The sequence below is a fragment of the Ostrinia furnacalis genome, unplaced genomic scaffold (assembly GCF_004193835.3).
Source record: "Ostrinia furnacalis isolate ACB-3 unplaced genomic scaffold, ASM419383v2 OfSCF2303, whole genome shotgun sequence".
Lineage (NCBI taxonomy): Eukaryota > Metazoa > Arthropoda > Insecta > Lepidoptera > Crambidae > Ostrinia > Ostrinia furnacalis.
Window position 1 is genome coordinate 363546 of NW_021132542.1, and position 26343 is coordinate 389888.

The window sequence follows — 26343 nt, forward strand, 5'->3', positions numbered from 1 at the left end:
TTTGGGACCATTGGTATTAGAATAAAACACATGGGATTTAGTTGCATGCGATCTCGACTTGTAACACAAAATAATGATTTATCTAAACATTTACATTACTAAATTCGTTTAACCATATTTAGTTTTGAAGAAAAGACCGACGGTTTACGATTTCTATGTTGCTAATTTGCTACTACATTATAGTATTAATATAGTGCATGCAATTTTTAAACCGGCAGACCAGTGGTGACTGACTTTGTTACGGCGCTTCTTCTATGCACTTGTCAAACAGATTTTGGTAACAAGTCAGCAATTTCTAAAAAAATCGAATAACTTACTTAGTAACCATCCAGTTTTGACCCCTGGTGTACTGGACTTAATTTGTATTTTAATCCTTTTCAAGGAATAGATCGAGTTTCCCTGTCACCCTGTATTAGATAAGTGAGCCAGCTCACTAGAAAATCAAGTAGATGACACGTCTATTTAAATTAACAGATATAATATTAAAATCGTAATTTAGGTCTTTTTATGGCAAAGTTTGTGTTTAGATAATTTGCCGCCAGATGGCGCCACTAGTCCTATACAAATGATTAGTAACAACAAACTCTTACTAAGCGGCTTATTTTCTAAATCCAAAACAAAATTTAACCAAAATTCAGTAAGTTACTGATAATTATTGATGATAATCCCTCCTCCCCTGCAGCCCCAATCCAATTTCCTATAAACAAAACTGTACCTCTAGCACGAAAAACTTACGACTTCGAATTGTTTGCGCATTCGAATCGTCATCAAAATATTTATCACGAAAACTCAAACGCTCCTTTGAACGTCCTCGTAAAGTGAACTTAGTATGAGAAAGGTAGCACGAAACTAATTTTGACAATCGAGATCGTCACGTTATCGTTGAATTCGAAGACTAGGTATCGAATTTGTTGAATGCGCAAACGATTAGAAGACGAAAGATTTTCGTGCTAGAGGTACTGTGGCCCCTTCGGTACGGAGCCCTACGGAAATATTCTCACCCCAACCTCCCTTATTGACGGAAAATAGGGGAGGCAGGGGCGTAACAGTGTTAATAGACCATTGATTCGCGGTGTTAAATTGATGCGTATTAATTTAAACTTATAATAGGTATACAGGGTGAGTCAGGCTCCCATGATTAAGGTATTAATATTATTTATCTTAATATACCTACATAATATTAGTCAGTAATATTCATAATAAGAAACTTGTAAATAATTGACTTATGAGTTTTATCATTAACATTATCATTATAACAATGATCTAGCTTTCGCAAGTCGTCAATCGCCTGGCAGAGAATCCTTTTAGCGATAAGTCCTTCTTTTGTACATTGTCATGATTAGTGGTGGTAAAATTTTTGAAATAACGTAATGAAATTTATTTTAGGGTAAAACCGTGGTGCAAGAACGCTAAAAAAATTTTTTTTTAACTGGAAAACTGTTTTACAAGTTACCAGCAACAAAACATTATAAAAAATGCTTAATTTATCAAATTAATACCTGTTTAATAAATTAATTTAATCAAATAACTTCATTTAATTTTTAATCCATTCAAATTACATTAAAAAAAACATTCGACTCTACGCGCCAAAAAAAAAGTCAAACCACGAAGTACTAAAAATAAGTTGCCAAATCCCACCAACAGATGGCGCTGAACGACTTTAGCTCGCGATATCATTTGTTTTTTTCCCAACCATTTAGGTAGCGCTGGACTTGTAATCTTCGTGCCTCAATCTATTGAGTAAGGAAATTATTGGGCCTCGGTGACTCTTGGCTATGTCCTGCTTATAGGGCGAAACTATTTTTGAACGGGTAAAGGTCGTCCTTGAGCTGTAAACCTACTTTGTTGGCGGCTCGAGTGAAGCGATCTGCCTGACAGAATTGCGTCATCAATGGCCACACAAACCTAGCGATTAATTTATTGAATTACTTTAATTAATAAAATAAACAATATGGCCTATTTAATGGAAGTTAGGTAAACTTTAAATGTGTGGTATTTTTTGGTTCTATAGTGAAATCTTGACAGATAAAAGGTTTAATTCATAGTTTAGTACTTTTAAGTTTTAATACTTATTTGGTACATTTTATGCATTTTTGTGTTTAAACATTACATTTTATTTCAGTAGGTACAGCAAAAATGATGGGCTTTTTCAGGGCTAAAATCAAGTGTTTTATTTATAACTAGCTTTTGCCCGCGGCTTCACCAATCACCCGCGTGAAATTTAGTGTCACAGATCGTCATACATTATAGCCTATATGTTATTCTGGGTTATAATTAATAATACTGTAAAGTTTCATCAAAATCCGTTAAGTAGTTTTTGCGTGAAAGAGTAACAAACATCCATCCAGACATCCAGTCCAGAGCTAGACATCCAAACTTTCACATTTATGTATTCCTACTAATATTATACTATAATATTAGTTTATACGAGTAAATGCGAAAGTTTGGAATTTTGGATGTCTGGATGTTTGTTACTTTTTCACGCAAAAACCACTGAACGGATTTTGATGAAACTTGGCAGTATTATTGTTTATAACCCAAAATAACAGTGGACAGTGAGTGAACTACGTAGCCAAAATTAAATACATTATACAACATTAATAAAAGCCTTTTTGTTGACGCAACAACTGCGTCATTAACATTTTGTCCGCAAAAATAATTATTTAAACAACGAGTGAGCTTCGAATTAAAATCGTAATTATATTCAGAAATTAAATTTTGCCGGTGCGAATGCCGCCTGTGGTTGCCCGCAGTATCCGAAAAGTAAATAACGCATATTAATTTATGTTATTTATTACATTTAAAAAGATACACCATACAAAAAGATTCGTTCAAAAACAGTATATTTTACTATTAATATTATTGGGAATGCAAAAGTGTATGGATGTATATTTGTTACTCTTTCACGCAAAAACTACTGAACGACTTTTAATGAAACTTTCCAGTTTGTTTGTTGTTGTTTAAACATCAAAATAAATACTGGTACAAAATGAATTTCACGTAAACGAAGCCGCAGGCACAGCTAGTATGTTTTAATATCGTGTAAGCGAGGTACAATCCCAACTAATCCCAACTAATATTATAAATGCGAAAGTAACTCTGTCTGTCTGTCTGTCTGTCTGTCTGTCTGTCTGTCTGTCTGTTACGCTTTCCCGCTTAAACGTCGCAACCGATTTTGATGAAATTTGGCATAGAGATAGTTTGAGTCCCGGGAAAGAACATAGGATAGTTTTTATCCCGATTTTTGAAACAGGGACGCGCGCGATAAAGTTTTTCTGTGACAGACAAAATTCCACGCGGGCGAAGCCGCGGGCGGAAAGCTAGTGGTCTTATAATTTATTAATCGACTTGAAAAAAGGAGTCGGCTCTTAATTCGGTTGTATTTTTCCAAACGCAGCATAGGTCGTCCTCTTACAAGATGGACAGACGACCTCATAGAGGTAGCAAGAAGGCGCTGGATGGCCATGCGGGCATTCTCTCCCAGTCAACCATTTATTTATTCGCTAACGTATCTAGTAGTTTATTTCGTCAACGTATGTCGCTCGTGTTCATTTGATATCAATTTATAATCAATAAAAACTAATCAGTATGCATCAATGATGCACTGGTCTGAATTGGTGATAATTTTATTGCACACAAGTGCATGGAATGGCAATGCAAATCACTGTTTAATAGTGATGTCAATTTATACTTCTATACTAATATTATAAATGCGAAAGTAACTCTGTCTGTCTGTCTTGCTTTCACGCCTAAACCACTGAACCGATTTTATGTTGTATGACTCATACTATCTCGATGCCAAATTTCATCAAAATATGTCCTTGTCCTTATGTCCTGGACATAGGATACTCTTTATGCCGATTTTTGATGCAGGAACGCGCTCGATAAAGTTTTTCTGTGACAGACAAAATTACACGCTGGCGAAGCCGCGGGCGAAAAGCTAGTTAGAAATATTAGAATCCTAATTTGCTAATTTTGTAAATGTGAAAGTGACTCTGTTTGTTTGTAATCAATTTAATCGGATTTTAGCGAAAAATGTAAGCTTCTTTTTATCCTAATGAATCTTGAAGAGGTTAAAAACTCTACATTTTAGGTTACTGATGCCCGTTTTCATCATCAATCCCTAATTTTTGAGTGACCCCTACACATAACAGGAGTTTTGTTTTCATAGGGATCACTTAAAAATTAGGAATTGATGGTGAAAACGGGCATTAAACCTTTATTTGTCCCCCCTGACATTCGCTTTGCAGTGGAGGGAAGTTGAACCTTAACTTCGAACTGCTCCTATAGTCCAATGTTCTTCTGATTAATTTCGTTGCGGTCAAGTTAAACTGTCATTACAGTTTAACTTTCCACTGGACAAGCTTGACCTTCACTGGTTGGGGTTTTATTGGCGGTCAAGCTGTAGATCCTGACTACACAGGAGTTGCAGCGGTGGGAGCGAGAGGTGGGAATAGACCCGTACTAGGTACTTTCCATTTTTATTGACTCTACATATGAATCCGCGTACCGGAAAACGCAGCGTGGGACGTCCACCTACAAGCTGGACCGACGACATCGTAAAGGTAGCAGGGAGGCGCTGCAATGGACGCAGACCGCTACCAATCGATCAACGTGGAAAGCATTTAGGGGAGGCATATATTCATTCGTGATGATGATGATGATGACATATGAATAAAAACATTTCTTAGGCTGAGTTATACCATCTTACTTTAGCTTTAACAAACGTCAAAAATCTATCAAACTCCATACAAAAAACACCGGTTTTTTGGTGCAACTCAGCTTTAGAGTGTCAATCAATATTTGTAAAAACTGTTATTGTATCATACTGACAGTCCCATTTGCCACATCACTATTGTAAATTGCAATAGTGCTAACGGTACTAGCTAGGTCACCCGGCATTGTCCGTCGTATTTGGCTTGATTGTCCCGTCATAACGGACCGAGAACTGAACCGTGGACCCTGGAGATTATGGTCATAAAGGAGTTGTAGATAGTAGACTCTTCTACAGCATTTTTCAAGCTATTGGATAGATTGGATGCCCAGCAGAGGAATCTCAAGTTAGTTGTAAAAGGACTGATTTTGCAACAAAAAATTATCGGTCCATTAAACGTGGTTTTTAGAAACCGTTTAGTTATTTTTAACACATTTTGGCGGAATATTTTTGAACATAATTACTGATATTCTCATTAGGATGTACCTACCATGTAATCATGGCTGTACCTAAGAATATTTTGAAGGTGTGACCTACCCTTGTTTATAAATGAATGAATAAAAGATTAATTATGATTTAAATCATGATTATAAGGAGTGAGTTTACCACAATAGTCCAGACGGGGTTCGAACTACGACCGATCCTGGATTCGGCAATTACTGGTTTTTTGACTTCTATGCCTATGTGATATCCGTTGGGCTATTGTCGCCTTATTTGTCTAACCTTTCATGCAAGTTGTTCCTTTATAAAAAGGCAATTTAAGTCTAGGAAGGGCCCATCACAGGCTATTCACGAGCCAGACGGGAACTGATTAGGATCTGCGCCAGAACAGATGTCTGTCTGGCCACTGGCAAGTCTAGACTTAAAATGACCCCTATAATTGTAGGAATAAGATGCATTTTATGACTATAGTGATAGTGCGCTTTTTGTTAGGGAATGACCGTCGCGATTGTCCATAGAAATGTTGGGATTGCAGTTGGAAATTAAAATGAAATTGACGAACACATTTTACACAATCGGGATATAATTATTATTTATTATTAGAAGTGACTGCCATAGCGCACAGAATCACTAAAATCAAGTGGCAGTGGGCCGGGCACATAGCTCGCAGAGCTGATGGCCGCTGGGGCAGAAAAGTTCTCGAGTGGCGACCACGAGCCGGACGCGTAGTGTGGGCAGGCCTCCCACTAGGTGGTTCGACGATCTGGTGAAGGTCGTGGGAGGTGCCTGGATGCGGGCGGCGCAGAACCGGTCTTTGTGGTAATCCTTGGCCAGCAGTGGACATCGTTCAGCTGAAAAAACGATACTAGAAGAAAAATATTTAGATGATCAAACGAACTTACCAAGTGAAGTTCGATCTGAATTATCCTGTTTTCGCCGAAGAGATTTATTTTACCGTGTAGTACCCCTGTACGACAAGCCAATCCGCACACAATATTCAGCGCAGTAGTAGTATAAAACAAAAGAGCGGGCAACCCCACCCCTACCACGCTGTGGGCTCGGTGTCCGAGCGGTCTCATTATATTTAGAGAAGAGGATGACATTGACGTTTACCTCCAGGGAANTGAGGCTGGTCGCCGAGGCGCCGAAGGCGCCGATGGCGATCCAAAAAGCCGAAGCTGCGGAAGCAAGCGTGGGTGCCTGAGCCTCGTTACGCAAGGGCGGAAGGGCTGCACATCCCGCAGCGCCGGAGACGAGGAGATACCAATGCATGCTGCATGCTTGCTTTCATGCTGCATGCTCTGCATGCTTATCTACTCTATTAAATTATATATGATTTTTTAAAAAATACGAGTATGTATGTTATAAAGTAAATTATTCTGAACAACAACACTATGAGTTGAAGTATGTTCTTAGTAACAACATTATTAATTAAAACAATATGATCAATGAATGTTATGAAGAAAAAAGATCTGAAAATAAAAATTATGTATTTTAAATGGTTCTTGGTAGTAACAGTATTGATAAAAAAATTATGATCACTAACTGTTATGAGCTCCGATGGTAGTAATAAAAATTTATGAATAAAAAAAGTATGAAAAATAAAATTATGAAGAGAGATTATTATGAACACAAATCGGTAGTAAGACAAAGAATAGGATTTAGAATTTTATGTGAGCCAATATAGAACCATACAGGGTGTTTTATTATCCTATGGGACTGGCTAGCTCGTACTAGTAATATAGATATTACTCGCTAGACTGCGAGTTGCAAACGAGTAAACAGCTGCTAGCGACTTGTGTGAACAAGATCGCATTCTCCCAGGACAGGCCACTTGTTTTGATATCTTTCTTTTATAGAACAATGTCATTTAAACAGTCATAAAAAGTTAAAGAAACTTCGTCAATTTATTGCATTCTCATATTTACCTTTAACATCCTGTAGATTGATGAGTTGAAGAATCTTGAACCCAAAAAAAAATTTGAAGTCGAGATTTTAGTGATATTATTGTTATATTAGTGACCAAAATGATAACACAACCTTATGCCAATTGTAACAAAGACGTATTGCGAACTTTTTAGCTGTTTTCGATCTATTTGACATTGACTGTATTAAATAAATACATAATACTTTTTAGCTTTGTTTCAATATACAATAACCGCCTCTGTGGTCTAGTGGTAAGACCACCTGCTTCAGACGCAGAGGTCCCGGGTTCGATTCCCAGTGGGGGCAGATTTCTCTGTTCGGTTTGGTTGGTGGTAGGGCTTGTTCTAAGTCCGCCTGGCTAGCTACCACCATCTTACCTAAGTCTGTCGCCATAACAACTATGTTAACAGCATTGTTGTGTTCTAGCAGTTAGAGGTAAGATAGCCAGTTCCTCTGTGGTTGAGGATTCCGGGTGAAGCTCGCTTCCACCTTCGGCCTGATCGTTACTTACCATCAGGTGAGATACAGGCCAAGAGCTTCCTCGTTGTGGATAAAAAAAAAATCATTCTCATTAATTTCGCAGATACACCCAGTGGTGATAGAAACCTACGCGAAGCAAAAGGACAGGACAGCGCTCACCAACTACAAAATGACTCTCAATCCGCAGTCGGAGGTGTATATACTTGCTGAAAACACTCTTAGGGACAATGTAAGTACTGGCATAGCATAATTAGGTAGGTTCCTATAGGAGAGCGATCAGGAGAGATGATATCTGACGTAACAGAGCTGTCACGGTATACCCGTCTGAAGTTACGCGGCATTTGACAACCAAAAAACACTACAGTCCAACGATTGTGAAACGTCAAGTAAGTGGCAAAAATCGGAACTAAACAGGTTGGCTCAAGCGTAAGATATCTTTTGAAGAAGTGACTGGATCCTTCTAAAGACACATTTTTGGGGTAAAAACTTTCCTTTAATGAAATGAAGTTTAGAACTAGGCTATTAAATGGTACCAATATTGGTGGGAAGTGGGGATGCATACGTTTGAAAGTGCTTGTCGCGGGATTTATTTGATGCCGAGTGTATATCCCACTAACGCAGGAATCTACTCACTACATTCTCATTAGTGTGCTTACCATGAGTTCACATTAAGGAAAAAGCACACTTATCAACCCGGAAACGGATCGTAACCGTATCATCTCGAAGCGGTCAGTATTCTTTGTAAACGCACACTTATCTGCGCCGTAACGTAAACGCCTCGCGGCGATACGGTGTTGATCCCTTTCCGGGTTGATAAGTGTGCTATGACCTTTAACGAACTGTAGATGCGCGCCGTGATAACTTTTATCGACATCAATTTGTATGGGCAAAATCGATAAAATGGCGTGATAACCGCCTATCACGGCGCGCATCTTAGGCCTACTGGTAAACGCTCAAAGTTAGAATACTAATCTGTTTTTGTTTTGTTTCAGTCAATAAAATGGAAAAATTAAAGAAGATCCAAAACTAAGTATCAGGTAAAATAACTTTTTACTAAATTATAAATCTTGTATAAATATAATTTTTAAGAAATACGTAAACGTGTGTTTGTGATGTATAAGTAATTATATTTATTAAATAAATACAATTATCTTTTTTTAAGTAATAAATGGACACTATTTACAAATTAAAACAAATATTCCAAGTTCCAACGATATGGATTTTATAATGCTTAAAATTTAATTTTAATCAAAACAAACGTATTGTTAATAGATAAATTGATGATATACCTAAATAGATAATACTATCATAGATTATTCAAATTACAGAAAAAAGAAGGCACACAAATTTTATTATGTTGTTGATACAACCAAGCCGTCTAATGTTGCTTGCCCTTATAGTCACTATTATAGTGACTATAAGGGCATTATTATGAAAAAGTTAAACCCGTTTAAACCAGTTAAAATGTCATTTCTAGAAGTCAATTTAAACTAGAGTTTAACTTTTTGTAATAAGGGGGTAAAGGATTTTTAATCGATTGGTTGTTGGTTCGTTCGTGTCAGCCAAATGACGTCCACTGCTGGACAAAGGCCTCCCCCAAGGATTTAGGTACATTACGACTGGTCCTGCGCTGCCAGCATTCAGTAGAATGGCATAGAATGCAAAACAAGCATACCTACTATGTTCAAAAAAACGTATAGGCACTTTTAAAAATAGGTCATTAATTTTAGGTTCTTTCACCATTGCGTTAACAACATTTCATTAGCATTACAATTTAAATACTGAATCTTATTTGGTCTTAATAAGTGTAATTTTACAACAAAACGTACGTGTGTTGACGACTATAATAAGCTTCGATCAATCATGTTGATTTTATCAGTAGTTAAAAATATTTTCCATTCATAGTCTGAAGGATTTAATTAAAAATCCAAAATAATATTTATTACGTAAAAATGCTAAATACTTAACTGTTTTCTTTTCATATCGAAACTAAAATAAAACAAATAAATAATAGAAGAGTTTTGATGTATTTTGGAATAGTAAGGTAAAGTAATGTTTTATAATATTTTAAACTATTATGTTGCATTTTTTACTATAAAATTATCACTTCACGGGATTTATTGCAACAATATCTATTAAATNGTCAGTTATAACTCCATGTACTGTTTTACAATTGGTTCGTATAAATTATTTATGTATAACGTTAGAATTCTCATAAGAAGAGATACGACATCATGAAATCATTTCTTATCTTGCTAAATCTTTTAGACAAGCAAAGTATCTTATTATGCGTTAAAGCGATAATAACTATGCCTTTATAAATATAACACAATAATAATTACATTGTAATCAATGTAATAGAAAATTATTGACACATCAAATAAGAATCGGGCCGCTTGTAATAACAACCGGACTAGTGGACTTTGGTCAGTCAAAGAACGAATCAGCCACATAAAATAAACTTGTATTATGTAGGTACCTATCAGTACTACCACTACTTGTAACCTTTAGTTTAGATTAAGGATATTTTTTAANCAACTTAAAATAATTACGTTTTTTGAGACCGCTCGGACACCGAGCCCACAGCGTGGTAGGGGTGGGGTTGCCCGCTCTTTTGTTTTTTACTACTACTGCGCTGAATATTGTGTGCGGATTGGCTTGTCGTACAGGGGTACTACACGGTAAAATAAATCTCGGAGGCGAAAGCAGGATAATCACTAATAATATTTCTTTCTTTCTTAAATTTCCACATTTCACTGTTGAAAAGAAATCAGAAACAAATGTTTGTATTGTGCGCGAATCAAACCAAGCCATGCAGCCGATAAAATGTGAACAATTTGCAATTCCAAAAGCAGTTAGCTAGCCATCTCAATTAACAATCCTCGTGACAGAATCGAACCCCGAACCTCTATCAGCCTTTTACGTATCAATTCGGGAACCCGACCCAAATATTTGCCGTCCCGCAAGCATTCGGCAAATAAACCATTTCTGCACAAAGTAGTAATTTTCAGCGATCCAGGGTTCGTGTCGTCGGTTAGAATTAAATTCGTGGTCCTAGGGTCTTGGGGCCAGGAAACCAGCGGGATAGTGGATTAATTGAATTTACAGTTGTCTTTTAGTTGAAGTCATGATGACTTTATATGAAGTTGAAATGCACCAGATAATTATGGAAGTCTTAGGCTGAGTTGCACCACCTAACGTTGACCGTACCTAACTATAACGATAACCAGTGTTTTCGTAGGTATGGAGTTTGATAGATTTTTGAAGTTTGTCAAAGTTAAAGTAAGATGGTGCAACCCAGCCTTAGACTAGCACTTGTAGTTTCTGAGATTTCATGATCAGCGAGTGAGTCAGTCAATCAGTGACCTTTCGCTTTTATAAATGTATAAATTTGTGTCTGGTATTCATCATCTCATGTTGATGAGTTGGTGATGGAAGGAACTCCTACGCTTAGGAGTGAGAAGATAATTATTTATTGACCTACTTGGCATTATGTGATTATGATAACGCCAATAATCCCGCTTGTTTAATGGCCTAGCAGCGCAGTCGGCCCCGTTTAATTAGTGCACGTAAATGAGTCAGTTCCAAATCTTTATTAACATTGACGGCCTCCACGAGCGCAGCATGAAGCGATTCATTAACTTACACCTGTAAAAAGTTTGCTGGTTTTTTAAAGTTTGTAAAACGCCGTTTCAGTTTTCCAAGCACGATGGATAAAGCAGCACAGTATTTCAGTTAGGAGTTCATTCGTTCGTTTCAGCCGAAAGACGTCTACAGTTAGAAGTTAGCACTTATAGTTTTTTACCGTTAAGAGTTGCATGTCGAATTAAATTTTTAATACGCCCCCGTTGTGTAATGTATACAATAAACTTACGCCCGTATTCACAAACGATGCTTGCTTAAGTGAAGCAGCAAATCGAACACAGCGTTGAATAGGGCTCTGTGATTGGTTCGTGAGTCATCCTGTGCGTCCACGCGCACTGTGAGACCTCATAGTAATGTTTGTGAATACGGGCGTAAATCCCAAGTCCTAGTAGAACAACTCAAACTCTCAAACTACGCGATGACGTACGAAGTTCGCAAACAAAGATGGCCGAACGGAAATAATAAAACTAAACGAACAAAGGACACAATTAAAAGTTGGCGAAAACATTTGATAAGTTCGGTTTGTTGGTCGGGCTTTTTTATTGTGGGACCTTTTTTGAGAACTATCTGGGCAAGTGTGTGTGAAATTGGATGGGCGTTGGCGTGGGCGGCCGTAATTTCTTTGTAATAATGATCAATCAGAACTTCATCATCATCATTATCGCAGCCATAGGACGTCCACTGCTGAACATAGGCCTCCCCTAATGATTTCCATGTTGACCGGTTGGTAGCGGCTTGCATCCAGCGCCTTCCTGCTACTTTTATGAGGAGTCAGTGCCAGAGGTTGATAGCGGCACGGGATGACGGGAGTAATATTGACTATAATTTCATACCTTACTGACTAAGTTAAGTGCTAGATCTAAAGGTACTATAGTAACTTGGCTATATGCTGTATAGCTAAATCTGTCTGCGGAGGTAGAGTAGATATAAAGTAGAAATAAAGACGTTTGCATAAAACTATCACTTTGTAAAATCTTCACGTACCCGCAATCTCGCAAATGTTGTATTGTACATAAGCTGTACATTGATATGCTTGTACGCGCGATAGCTGTAACATATCAACATAGAGTCAGCTCTTATTCCCTACGAAATAAGAGCTGCTTTTGCAGTACAATTGGTAAGCTTCATGTGCAATCTAATACGTTATTGGTGGGGTTCTATATTGGCTCACATAAAATTCTAAATCCTATTCTTTGTCTTACTACCGATTTGTGTTCATAATAATCTCTCTTCATAATTTTATTTTTCATACTTTTTTTATTCATACATTTTTATTACTACCATCGGAACTCATAACAGTTAGTAATCATAATTTTTTTATCAATACTGTTACTACCAAGAACCATTTAAAATACATAATTTTTATTTTCAGATCTTTTTTCTTCATAACATTCATGGATCATATTGTTTTAATTAATAATGTTGTTACTAAGAACATACTTCAACTCATAATGTTGTTGTTCAGAATAATTTACTTTATAACAGACATACTCGTATCTTTAAAAAAATCATATATAATTTAATAGAGTAGATAAGCATGCAGAGCATGCAGCATGAAAGCAAGCATGCAGCATGCATTGGTATCTCCTCGTCTCCGGCGCTGCGGGATGTGCAGCCCTTCCGCCCTTGCGTAACGAGGCTCAGGCACCCACGCTTGCTTCCGCAGCTTCGGCTTTTTGGATCGCCATCGGCGCCTTCGGCGCCTCGGCGACCAGCCTCAGCCGCTCCAGCTCACCCGGGCGCCTGAGCCTCGTTACAGCGGGCGAGGGCTGCCCTCCCTCCGCGCCTCCGGCTTTTAAATTACACTCTAGGGGTAGGGCAGACAAGACTACGTGGAGTCGGTTTTGCAGCGATTCGTTTCTGTCACGTTAGTTTTGTGGCACAAAATATTGCCTGTTTTGGACCATTTCAAATTAATTTAATGTTAAAATACGATTTAATACGAATATAGACATCATGATTTTCAATAATATGGATAAATACACGTATGAGTAATAAATTTATGAAAATAAATATTAGGATACATCACATTTATGAATATTATAGTTATTTATTCGAATGATTATGAGTTTCGATCATTAGTATAGAAAAATATATGAAAACAAATATTAGTAAAAACTAAGTGTATGATTAGTGATATTATGAATATCAACGATTCTGTTTTTAAATATGTAGGTTTTAAATTTTCTATGAAGAATGATCATTATGGTATCAAATTGTATGAGAAATATTTTCGGACCTCCAATGATAGGAATTGAAAAGTTATGTAAGAAAACGCGCTACCTATTGGTGGCGATGCAGGAATGCAATTCATTTGTATGTGCATTTTATGGAGGAAGTAATAAGTTTTGCATGCCATCCTTGACCTTTGCTTACAACTTGAAGGTGTATGTAAAGTAGAAACGGTTCATCTGTTCATTAATAAATAAAGGATATCCGTTTAATAATGGGTCTAAAAGAACACATACTAGCTTCTATAGAATTAAGTTTTTTAGCATAAAAGTTGCATTAAATCACTAAACTTGCAAAATTTAATTGCCTTTGGTGGGGAGTTTTCAAGTTTTAATGCCAGCCAGCTTACTTTTCGATTTGTCTTTGCTTTCGCTTGCTTACCTCGAACTCCAATGTTCTTCCGATTATTTTCGTTGCGGGTCCAATGACAGTTTAAATTTTCCCCTGGGACAAACTTGACCTTCACTAGTTGGGTTTTTATTGGCGGCCAAGCTGTAGATCCTGGCTACACAGGAGTTGCAGCGGTGGGAACGAGAGGTGGGAATGGTCCTGTTTTTAGCTTGCTTGCCTAAGACGCGGTTCTGCATACAAATTCAATAGCAGGAATTCAGGTTATCAACATCCCTTGTATCTGAAATGGATTAAACCTTTCTAAGATTGAGTGTTCTATTTAGGATTCGAACCCAATACCCCAGGGTTGAGGTTACTGCTTTCATCCTCAATTGCGATGCTAATCCATTGTCAACTGGATAATGAGAGCCTTGATTAGTATGCGGACGGCTCGCTAACATTTACGCCGAATATTTATCTTTTGGTGTTTATTAGATTTTTGTTAATTAGCAGACTGTTTGGGCAATATTGTGGGACGTGGGCTGGGTTGATGAGCTGTGAAGATATATTTTACAAGTTAGGCCTACTTGTCGAGGATTAGTAGTTTACAACTAGTAGCATTTTGTAACAAAATAAAGCATAGGCCAAGAACTTTCTCGTTGTGGATCAATGATATTATATAAAAACAAAAGCAGATAATATGTTATAGGCGCTCGCGCTGTGTAAAACTATAGCTATCTCTTTCATTTGCGTGTTATTTCGTATCTTTTGTTTCACTTATCAGTTACATTTGTCAATGTGTGCAATTTGGAATAGCTCGGCACGGATTAAAATCGTAATTTCTATGAACGTAACATATCTATAGTTCTGTAATATCATTGTTGTGGATAAAAAAAATAGCACTTGTATTTTGAAAATTATAAATAACTTGAAAAAATCGAACTAAGTGGGAATTGAACACGACGAAATTGTTCAGGTGTACTGCCGACTGTATACCTCTCATATGTACTCAAGATCTTTATCTAAACAGATGATCCCGGGAGCAAGGACTAAGATTCAGGTCTGCTTAGAATTTTTGGTTCTGAATCATCCTTGCAATCTCTACCAATTTGCTATTGTGACATGTACCATAACAGAGCTATAACGGTAATATTTTCTGAAGCACAGCTGAAGTTTTACCTTCCGCATTGCTCTACTACCGCTGGAACATACTTAGTTAACCTCTTATCCCTTTACATAAGCAACATTTCGTTTCAGCCGAATGACGTCCACTGCTGGTCAAATTTCTCCTCCAAGGATTTCCATAACAACCGGTCCTTTGCTGTTTGAATCCAGGTTCTTCCAGCGGCTATCATCAGATCGTCGGTCCATCTTGTGGGAGACCTGCCCACACTATCTGTTCCGACCTGTGGTCGCTACCCGAGAACTTTTCTGCCGCACACATAAGCAACATAACATTTGCAAATGGAAAATCAACTTTCTCATCACAGGCTCCCACCGTTGAGTTATTGTCATCATAAAGTACTAACCAGAAGAATTTTAATCAAAAATTAGTTGATATTTAATTTTATACAGGGACAAAAAGTTAATCATGTCCCAGAATAGATTGAATTGAGCCAAATTTACAGCCTTGGGGAGGCCGCGTAAAAAATACGGGCTCGTATGTAAATTTGACATCGAAAATTGTGATTGGCAATTTTTCTTCATCTTTACGATGTTACTGCGATGTTGTATAGGAAAGCTTTACAAAGACAACAGAGAAAATGAAAAAATGATGGTTTTATGGTTCAGTTCAATATAATGCATTTATTTAATTAAAATATGTGAATACAAAGACACATTATGATGTTTTCTAAATTAATTTAGGTACTTTCGATTTAAATCTCAATGCAAATAATATCAAAGAACATTAACTGGAGCTTCTTCTTCTTTTTGTTTAGTTGGATTAAATTGCTCCATTACTTCTTGATCTATTTGATCATCATCATCATCATCATTTCAGCCACAGGACGTCCACTGCTGAACATTGGCCTTCCTCAATGATTTCTAAATTGACCAGTTGGTAGCGGTCTGCATCTAGCGCTTTCCAGCTACCTTTCTGAAGTCGTCTTTCCACCTCGCAGGTGGATGTCCCACGCTGCGTTTTCCCGTACGTGACCTCTACTCCAGAAGCTTGTAATTTGATAGCAATTACGATTACCTATGTAATGCTGCAAAGAATCCTCACATTAAAATTCAAGACCTGTATTTTAAAAGGTACCTAGTAGAGTAAAAATTGCAGTACTCATTAGTCCGTAGATTTGGACGATAATTAAATGAGAGCAGCGCCCCTGGCGGCGTGCCAGGACAGCGCTTATGAGCTGACCAGGTGTGCAGTGTAGGGTAGCTTTTAATTTTGTTATTAAAGTACTCTGTCTTCAATGAGTTTGTTGTGGGAGCTTTTACTTAAACTAAGGTAGTTTTCATATGCTAACTAATAAATGATTTATGAGGATATCTTGAACTAGTCTTCCAGTCCCAGATTGCTTTGTTAGGAAGAACCTCTTGCCTCAGTAACCCGGTCCTTACATTCAAAAAGCACCCAAATTAAACAAAACACAACCTAGTTTTCAAGCATAATCCTGCTAACACTATAAAGACATGTTAAACGCATGTTTATTTCTCCATAAAATAAAATTTCCGATTATCACTTCAAAGAACCTCCCCTTCACATTGTAAGCAAGTCCCTACTGTATACAGCAAACACCTCCCTGAATATTGTCCCTACAGCATAGAAAAGCCTTCCTGAAAAGCCCCTCGTTCCCCAAGATAAACAACTCCTCTGTCATCGGAATCAATTGCACGTGAACTTTACATTTTTCACCGGTAGAGGGCGGCGGAGCGTGTCGCTATGACGCACCCGTTTCCCTCCAAAAGACAAATTCCATCAACAAAACATTCGTGGATCTGACTATGGAACGTTTAAAGGACACGACACGATCAAGATCCGAGTGAATATGACCGTTCTTCGTCTATGTCAGCATCATATAGTTAGTTCGTGATATTCAAAGTGGCCAAAAAAGTTCACAATACAATCGTATTTCAATTATAACAAAGACGTGTTGCGAACTTTTTGACTATTTTGGGTGTCACGAACAATTTGACGCTGATTGTACGTTAGTTAATTAATTTTTTAAACTCTAAATTGGATAAATGATCGCTTTACGATGATCTTTCTCCTACTCGCGTGCTATGTGTTATTTTCAACTGGCTATGTCGTATTTAAACATTTTGTTAATACTATCTCAAAGGTACAAAAGTGATTACCTACTAAGCACTCCCGTCTTTCTTTTAAAACTAACTAAAAATTATCCCTGAGATTGGCAATTGGAATGTCCTCTGTCACGCATCGCTGTTTTACGACAGAGAGAGGAACGCCACGCGACAAGGCTGGTCTGAAGAACGCAATCTTCATAACATTTCCCTTGCATAAAAGTAATCTAGACAACATTTTTTCCCAATTGCATAAACTAAGACAACATTTTTTATGACTGCAGTCAGGCAATTGCTGTGTTTAGTACTGCAGTCACTGAACTTTCACGTGGGAAATTCTTCACACTGCCAATTTCTATTAATCCTCAATTGCCCTACCGTGCAGATCAATCGACCAGTTAAGCGAAGGAGCAATACGTGTGTCACAGATAACGCTCCAGAGATCAAAGAGCAGTTGGCGGCTGATATTTTCTCTATTTTGTTTGTGGGAATGATAAAGCAATAAAGACGATTCAGAAATAACGGCGTGCATCGGAGCGCGTCGGTACGTGTCGTACAATAAACACAATACACTGAAATTGTAAGTGAAACATACAGTCTTATCATCTGTAAAATTTTACTGAGAAATAAAAGACATTTACAATGTAATGCGGTCTTATGGTTAGAGAACGATTTCTTCCAGAAAACCCGAGAGAAAACAGTTAAGTTTCTTTATGAAGTAACATTCATTCATATTATTATTGTACAATTTGTTTGTTATCCTGAATAAAATAAAATAAATAAATAATACTACTCTTCTAAGGTTTGCTGCTTCGATCAACAATACCAGTTTGCGGTTAAAAATTAAAAAGGTCTTTAGATCTTGGAATTTTAGATCTTTTGTGAAAAAAGGTTCACAATGTACATTCTTTTTAATAGATTATTGCATGTTGATGGAGTTTTAAATTGCTATCGCCCAATCATGTCGTCGACGCATCGAGTCGTGTAAACCCCACTTTCAGGGATGGAAATCGTGAAATTGTATATTTCACGCTCAATTATCCGGCGGGGTCGTCACAAAGATCATTAATTCGCATCCAGGAAAAAATTGTCAAATGCAAAGAGGCCGCTAACAGGGCCGGATGATGCACAGCCATTTTGGTTCAATCTTGGCGAAATACAGCACAATTAGGTATATCATGCTATAGCTTTTTTTTTGTCGAAAATTAGCCCCTTCACAATCACATCTTGTAGACGTTTATGTTACCCTGATTCTTTTTATTCTTCTTACAACTTTGTAAACATAGATGCACTTCAAGGAATAGTTTAGGTGCGGTTAATTAGGTGCTCCTCAAAATGGGTGTGTACATTAGGTGCGCCTGAAAATGGGTGCGTTCATTAGGTGCGCCTCAAAATGGGTGCATTCATTAGGTGCACCTCAAAATGGGTGCGCTTCGAGGAATACCTCCACACCATGCTAAACTTTTTTTGCTATACTTTATAAGACACTAAAAGATGCTACAATGAAGCTTGATAAGCTGTCGTCTGTACTTCTAAATTATTTTTATATCCATCTTCGTATGTTTTAATAGAAAGTTAGAGCATAGAAGAAACAGGTAGGTAGGTAAGTTTTGCATTACGTAGACGAGTATTGCATTGTTCTGAAAATCAATTAATATTGATATAAACGATGCCAACTAATATTTTACGATTTAAATAATAATACTCACCCATGGTTCAAAAATACGCGAGAAGTCGTTTATTTAATTTCGCACATGATTCCAAGATACATTCTCTGGCGCTGACGTGTGCGGTTACCAGCTGTAGGGAATATGTGTATTTCCTTTACTTTATTATTATTTTAATAAGAACAAAGATAATTAAAAGAAAAAAATAAATTAAAATGTGTAAAGGAGAAGAGGAGATAATTTAAAACCTATATTTAAATAACTCAAAGGTGACTGACTGACATAGTGATCTATCAACGCACAGCCCAAACCACTGGACGGATCGGGCTGAAATTTGGCATGCAGGTAAATGTTATGACGTAGGCATCCGCTAAGAAAGGATTTTGATCAAATCTACCCCCAAGGGGATAAAAAAGGGGATGAAAGTTTGTATGAAACGTTGTCAATTTTAAACCGATCGGAAAACTTCTTTACGCGAGCGAAGGCACGGGCAAAAGCTAGTAATAAATATTGTGATAAGTGTTTTAGATATTACTCAAGAAAATATGTGAAAATTCGAAGAAGTACGATGAAAAACAATATTCTTGAAGATTCACGGAAAGCATTAGTTATTTCAAAGTTCCTCGGCGAGTTATGGAGAGTAGGTACACTTGGGATATCTTTCGAGAATAGAATATGATATAAGATTATTAAAATAAAAGTTTAAGTAAATAATGATAGAGCTGTAGTGAACCACATACACATTTCGTTTAATTTAATAAGTTTTTATTTAATAACAACTATAATATTATATCGAGCTTAACTTACCAATAATAATTAACTAATTATGTATAATTTAACCTAACTCTATAAACGTGTTAAATTCATTTATTATTGTATAATTCAGAAACTTTAACTTCATAATTTTGTGATGTTTTTGAATGCATTTTTGTATTAATTTCAAAATGAACGCTCCTAGAGACATATCAGTTTTTTGACAGCTCATGTCACGAATGACTTCCTTTTTTTATCTCGCGCTCTGCGCGCTGCTGTGTATTGTTGGTCTGCAACTGTGCAAGAATAAACTAATTTATCAAAACTTTAGTCCGTGTAATTTATATGGTGACAGATTTCCCATAGAGCGATTCTTCTATTATTATTAGGAACTAGCGGCCGCCCGCGACTTCGTACGCGTGGATCCTGTTTTACCCCCTTAGGGGTTGAATTGAGCAAAATCCCGTATTAGTGCAATTAGTGAGCACCTACGTTCTAAAAGGAACCCCCATGCAAAATTTTAGACTCCTAGCTCTTGGAGTTTCTGAGATTTCGTGATGAGTGAGTGAGTCAGTGAGTGACCTTTCGCTTTTATATTAGCACCTTCAAAACAGCGAGAGAACTTTCGCTTGTATTGATTGTAGGTATTGATTGTTAGCGCTCGTAGAAGCTAGGTCTAGATGTGAACTGTTATTGGCTGAATTGATTATGACGATCTTTATTATATTTTCCGTGTGTCATGGAAACAGTTTAGTTGGTTAAATAAACAGCAGGAAGCCCTGGATGTAGGCAGTGCTATCGTGACCGTTCGTTATGGAAATCCTTGGAAGAGGTCTTTCGCTAGCAGTGGACGGCATTTGTTTGGTTGAAAGACGTTCGTTCGTTCGTTTCAGCCAAATGACGTCCACTGTCTTTGTCCAGCAGTGGTTGAAACGCAACGGGGCTATTTTGAACCAGTTTCCATACTTTCCGGTACCAATTTTCCTCTCTGTCACTGTTGTTATCACAGTAAGGCTGAATTGCACCACCTAATATTGACAGTAACTTTAACGATAACCGGTGGTTTTGTATGGAATTCGACAGATTTTTGACGTTTGTCAAAGTTAAAGTAAGATGGTGCAACCTAGCCTAAAAGTTCTTTGTTCATAACTAACCCTTTAATTTGACAATTGTTATAAAAATAGCCCTTCGGAGTTCGTCCACATCAATGTTTGTTTTGAACGGTTGTATTTCTTTCGTTTAATTATTCATACTGATTTATACGGGTCTCTATGCGATACCCGAATTATTCATATTTCGGGACTTTCACTTTTGACAGCTCTTGAATCTTAAACATATTTGGGTTGTTGTTTACATAGTAGAAAACAAAGTCGCTCAGTCTAGTCTGTCTAACTACCTATATGCTAGATCTTTTAAAGTAGGTATATTACTACGCAACGGATTTCAAAGCGGTTTTCATCAATAGACAGTGATTGACGATTGATTCAAAGTCTGAATAACTGAACAGGCTATAGAAAATGAAAATGAAATGAAAATGAAAATGTTTTTATTTGATAAATAAAGTGGATTACAAGATATTTTGGTAACCATCCTTTTAAGTATAGGAATACCTGTAGTAGGAGGTTACCGCTCTTCCAAAAGTATTAACATACATTCTTAGTTAGTGTGTTTGTGGACTTTGTGGTATTGAGTGAATTTGTGTGTAGTGTTATGAGTGGGTGTATTGAGTGAATTAGTGTGTTGTGTTGTGAGTGGAGTGTTGTGTGTATTATATGTGTAGCAATATAGTTTAATTTAATTTAATTCATGCCATCCCATACATCTAGTATCATAGAAAGATAGAGAGGTTGCGAGGTTGCTCTCGCGAGGGTGACGTGTGGTATCAAACTCGAAAGTAGCAGTTCTTTACAGTTTTTTTTAATAGGGTGGCACATCTGTATCATAATTGTTTTAGGTGCAATTCTTTAGTTTCAGCCGAATGGTGTCACTGCTGGACAAAGACCTCCAAAGATTGCCACAAAGACCGGTCCTGACTCTTGCGCTCCTCGCATCCAGGCATCTCCCGCGACCTGGTCGTCGGTCCACCTAGTAGTGGGAGGCCTACCCACACTACGTCTTCCGGATCTTGGTCAAGTTAGGTGCCATAACATATTGCACATATTACTGTAAAGAGCACCAAAAGTCTCGCAATCTCGATAAACGCCCTTAGAATGTATGCCGCGATCATCTGAACATAGCTTTTAACAGTGTCTGCTTTTGATTAAGCATCAAAGTGGACTGCAATAGATTTGGTCAGCCATAACACATAAACCGTGCTATTAAGTTCATATCGTAACGTTAGATAGTCATAGATGAAGGCTCAGATTATACAGATGCGTCAACAAACGCATATTAATTAGGTAGGAATTAGTGATCAGTTAATCACTTTCCATCAGGTGAGATGCAGGCCGAGCTTCCTCGATTTGGCGGTTTTCACCCTCTCTTATTTTAAAACACTGCTCTCTCCCTAGGTTGTTTGAAAGGTAGCTTTCTAACGATAAAATCGCCTAACTCGCTGCCATTAATTATTTTTTTTCTGTTTTTGGTATGATGTACATTGTAAATAATATATTTTTCTATGAATTTGTTAGTTAATCTAGTAACGGAATAATTATTTTGACCCGAGCATCAATTGACAATGTATTTTATTTATTTACTCCAGTACTTTTGCTCGACTTTTTACACACCGTTTATTTTGCGTTCTATAAAGGCACATGAAATACAAATGAGATCAGTCTACAATCTACACAATACCTGCATTAGCCCAACCTTATTACGCGACCAGCAACGTGGCGAAATTAAACAATGACCCAGTTACATTACCTAGCTCACATTTTGCACCTAGCTCAGGGATGGCGAACTTTTATGTATCAAATTTTATCAATGATCCACTTTAAAAAAAAAAGGATGTAGCCATGAACGTGCTGTCAAATAACACCTAATATTATCAACTAGTGGCCGCCCGCGACTTCGTACGCGTGGATCCCGTTTTACCTTCATAGGGGTGGAGGTTCGTAAAATCTGTTCTTAGTGAGCACCTACGTTCTAAAAGGAAAATTTGAGACTCCCCATGCAAAATTTGAGACTCCTACTGGTGGTGACAGGACCTTACTCTACAGTGGCACTAACTGGTGAGGGCAAACACGATACCCCTTATTCAAAACACATTATTTACTGTTTTATTTTATAGTGAACTAGTGACCCGCCCCGGCTTCGCACGGGTGCCACGTATATTAACCTTCCTCTTGAATCACTCTATCTATTAAAAAGAACCGCATCGAAATCCGTTGCATAGTTTTAAAGATCTAAGCATGCATAGGGACAAACAGCGGAAAGCGACTTTGTTTTATACTATGTAGTGATTTTGTAATTAGTGGCCTAAATATTGTGGGTTTGCCATCCCTGATCCCAGCTGTATTTTAGCAAAATGGCGATTATTTCACGAAGTAACGGAGTGCCACGTTCAGGAGTCCAGGCCAAATCTGCTGCCAAATGGTTGTGCTAACTGTACATTGAGGTTGTTAGTTTTTAACTGCGCTTGACAAACGAAAATATATTTTTGGCGCTGGACACGTACATATCCCAGAGTTAAAAAATTTATTAGCACGGCAAGGCATTATGAAAATTAGGCAGTGAGTGTCTACTTCTACTGATGGATGGACGTTCTGCCCAAGCGTTTTGCTTATGTATTTTTTTATTTAATTTGTTAGAGCTATAAATAAAACTTGAGTAGGTACCTACATTATTAATTTACTGTGAAAGTTGGAGCAATCTATTTAAATTTCACAAAGCGACTTTTACACAACAAAAGTTGTTAAGCATGTAGGTAAAAATATGCCCTATAGACCGTCTGTCTACCACATTATGAATTCTTTGCCTAAACACTCTTACCTCTAAAAATAAGTGTTGTCTACGCCACATTAAAGCAGATCGTTTACAGCAAGCGAATGGATTCACAAACAACTTTACGTTACCTTTCATTATAAATACATCCATTGCAACGGTTCCGTGATCTGGAAATAGATGCGTGCGTCTTTGACCTGTCTGACTATAATTGGTCTTTGAAGATGGAATAATGGTAATGACCTGTAGTATTTTACTTAAAAGAGTGCTACCATTATTATTTTGTGGTGCTACAAACAAATCTGGGGGCACGGGAGCTCCGTCGGTTTTTTCAATCCTCATTACTTGGGTGTGAACCAGAAAGAAAATTATCGGGATAAAGCCAGGCCACTATAGTTGTTTCAATTCACGTAGGCGAGCTTACATGTGTGGTGTCACGCTCACGCTACTGTACGTTTTAAAACTTTTGATAGACATTGCACTATCGTTATGTGCATAAACACGTACACACACAAGTAAAGCTCACTCGCCTTCGTGAGTTGCTAGAGCTATACCTATCTACCATTTAACTAAGGTGTAAAGTTTGTTTAATTCGGGCTTACGGGACTATTCCCACCTCTCGTTCCCATAGCTGAAACTCCTGTGTAGCTAGAATCTACTTAGCAGACTTGTAAAGTTAAGGCGTTGGAGTTAGAAGCTTGGCTCTACATAAGATCTAATAACTTTTTTACCATGCGTCCCAAGTAGCATTTTACTCCATTTAAGAGTTCACATTTAGTTCCAATGTGTACTTAAAGCATTAGTACAGTTCACTCGTGATGTATAAGCTGTATTATTGCAATTAATTACACCTATACCTGTCTAAGGGACTTATAGGAGTGTAGACTAGTGTAGAGTTATACTTTTATACGATTGTTGGTGTTATAATACTCTAACAACTATCCTTTAGTCAGCCGTCTGACTAAGAGCATTATAGGAGGGTAGAGATACGGCAACCGCTGTTTAACGGCCTACTTGTACGATGTTATAGAGCTAGCATTTTAATAGAACACACGTGGTCATTTATAAAGCCAAAGGCTGTTATGTTTACTTGTTTTAGACTGTTATACAGCTAGTAGCTGTAGTAGGACTTGTTTGTGTTAATAAAATAACCTTTTTTTACTATCTGTACAAAAGTGTTTCAATGGTTCGCATGTGCACTGTAGGCTGTTAAAAGGACTATATGTGTTGTCCATTAACATCAATAGCAGTTTATTTGTCCACAAGTACTACTCTTATTTGCTTTAAGCTGAAAATGAATGTGAATGTGATATTCTATTACACTTTTCCCCAAGCCTGTTTTTAGTTGTATTTATGGTGGTTCTGTACATGATGCAGAGGAAAATATTATGCCTGAACCTGAAAGTTCCCTTCAAAATATACAGATATCAGAGTGTGATGATTGCAGTTCTAGTGATAGTGAATACAATTTTGATTTAGACAATTATTTAACCTTTAGCAAAAAAATAAGAACATGGGCTATTGAAAATCGTATTCCTCATTCCGCTTTGAATAAATTGTCAGGCATAATAAACGAATTTAAACCGGGAACACTACCGTCTGATGCTTTAGGTATTCATACTTGACTATTAGTACCTGGGCTAGGCGATTTAACGGACATTAATAATTTTTATTGCGGATCTCTAAAATTTCAGTATTTGAAAGAATTAAAGATACACAATTGACCTGAACTAGGTACATCTTAAAGCTGTACATAAGTTCACATTAGAATAAATTTATAGACATTAGCGCTGTAGTGGTACAAATGTGGAACTTCATATAGATAACAGCATTCTAACAGAACACATGTGAACCTAATATACGCTCACCGCATTAAATTGGAGTTATAACAGTTCACATAGCCGTATTTCATTTCCACCATTTTGTTCTACATAACCTAAAATATTTACCAAATAAATCTCCAAAATTAATGCAGATTTATCACAAAATTCGCAGATAGAGCGATTGAGTTTTGGTTTCATGTTATAATTAATTACCGTAGTATAATTATAATGCCAATACAATATCAAAAACTGAAAATTGTAGATTTCCTCTCAGCCAGTTTTAAATATTTTAAAATGAATATCGCGTTTTTACAGAGGCGCGTAAATATTTTAGCTGTAAATATGTATACATTTCACGATAAAGTTGCATTCCCAATGGCATTAACATTATTAAGTATTTAAAACCCGTGTTATTATTTGCATAAATGATTATCCGCCCGAGTTGTTTTCCTCTTGGCACTCACGTACAAATACCAAACTAATATTAAAATGTGGAAATAATTTAGGACACACGTGAACTTTATGTAGCATTGGAGTACTTTTGTCGGACTTTATAACTTTGAAAGCTGTGCATTTAGCCACTTGTTACTCTTTATTACACTCACGTACGTTGTATGGTTCACACTGCATCCCGTATAGTGCCGTAAGTCAGCCTTAAGTCCGATGTTACTACTTAAACTGATATTATAATGCTATTATACTGCTAATGTACAGCCATAGTGAACTTAAGGCTGTCTAATTTGTGCCCAAACTGGTTCTATAAAAGCATTATAGCAAGCTATACAGCTCGTATACAGCTGACATACACAGCTTGTGGAGTACATGTGAACGACTAGACATACTATATAGAACCCCGAATGCTACTTGGGGTGCCATTATAGTCTTGTTTTATCTACATTTTACATGAAAATGTTTATGTTGGGATTAGTTATGTGTGACTTTTGTCTTTTAAATAGACTATTGACATGAAAGTATTACGATTATAATATATTTAAGTTTTAAAAGGTCAGTCTTTAAAAAACGTTCACAGGGTTACTAAGGGTTAACGATGTTTTTCTCGGTCACAGATTGATTGATATTACTAAGCTATTTGAGTTTTTTTGCAAGTCAGCATTAAATGAGAAAAAGATCGATGTAGTCGATGAAAGAAAACACTTTCAATTTTTTATTTTTCAGTTATGTATTCAGAATCTATTTT

General features: G+C 37.0%; 1 non-coding gene across 1 annotated transcript; it reads left to right on the top strand.

Annotated features, from left to right (window-relative positions):
* The first annotated feature begins 1723 nt into the window (after positions 1-1723).
* On the top strand, positions 1724-1874 carry LOC114354987 (U12 minor spliceosomal RNA). Its single transcript, XR_003656075.1, has one exon. It is a non-coding gene; the product is annotated as a U12 minor spliceosomal RNA (small nuclear RNA).
* The last annotated feature ends 24469 nt before the right edge of the window (positions 1875-26343 follow it).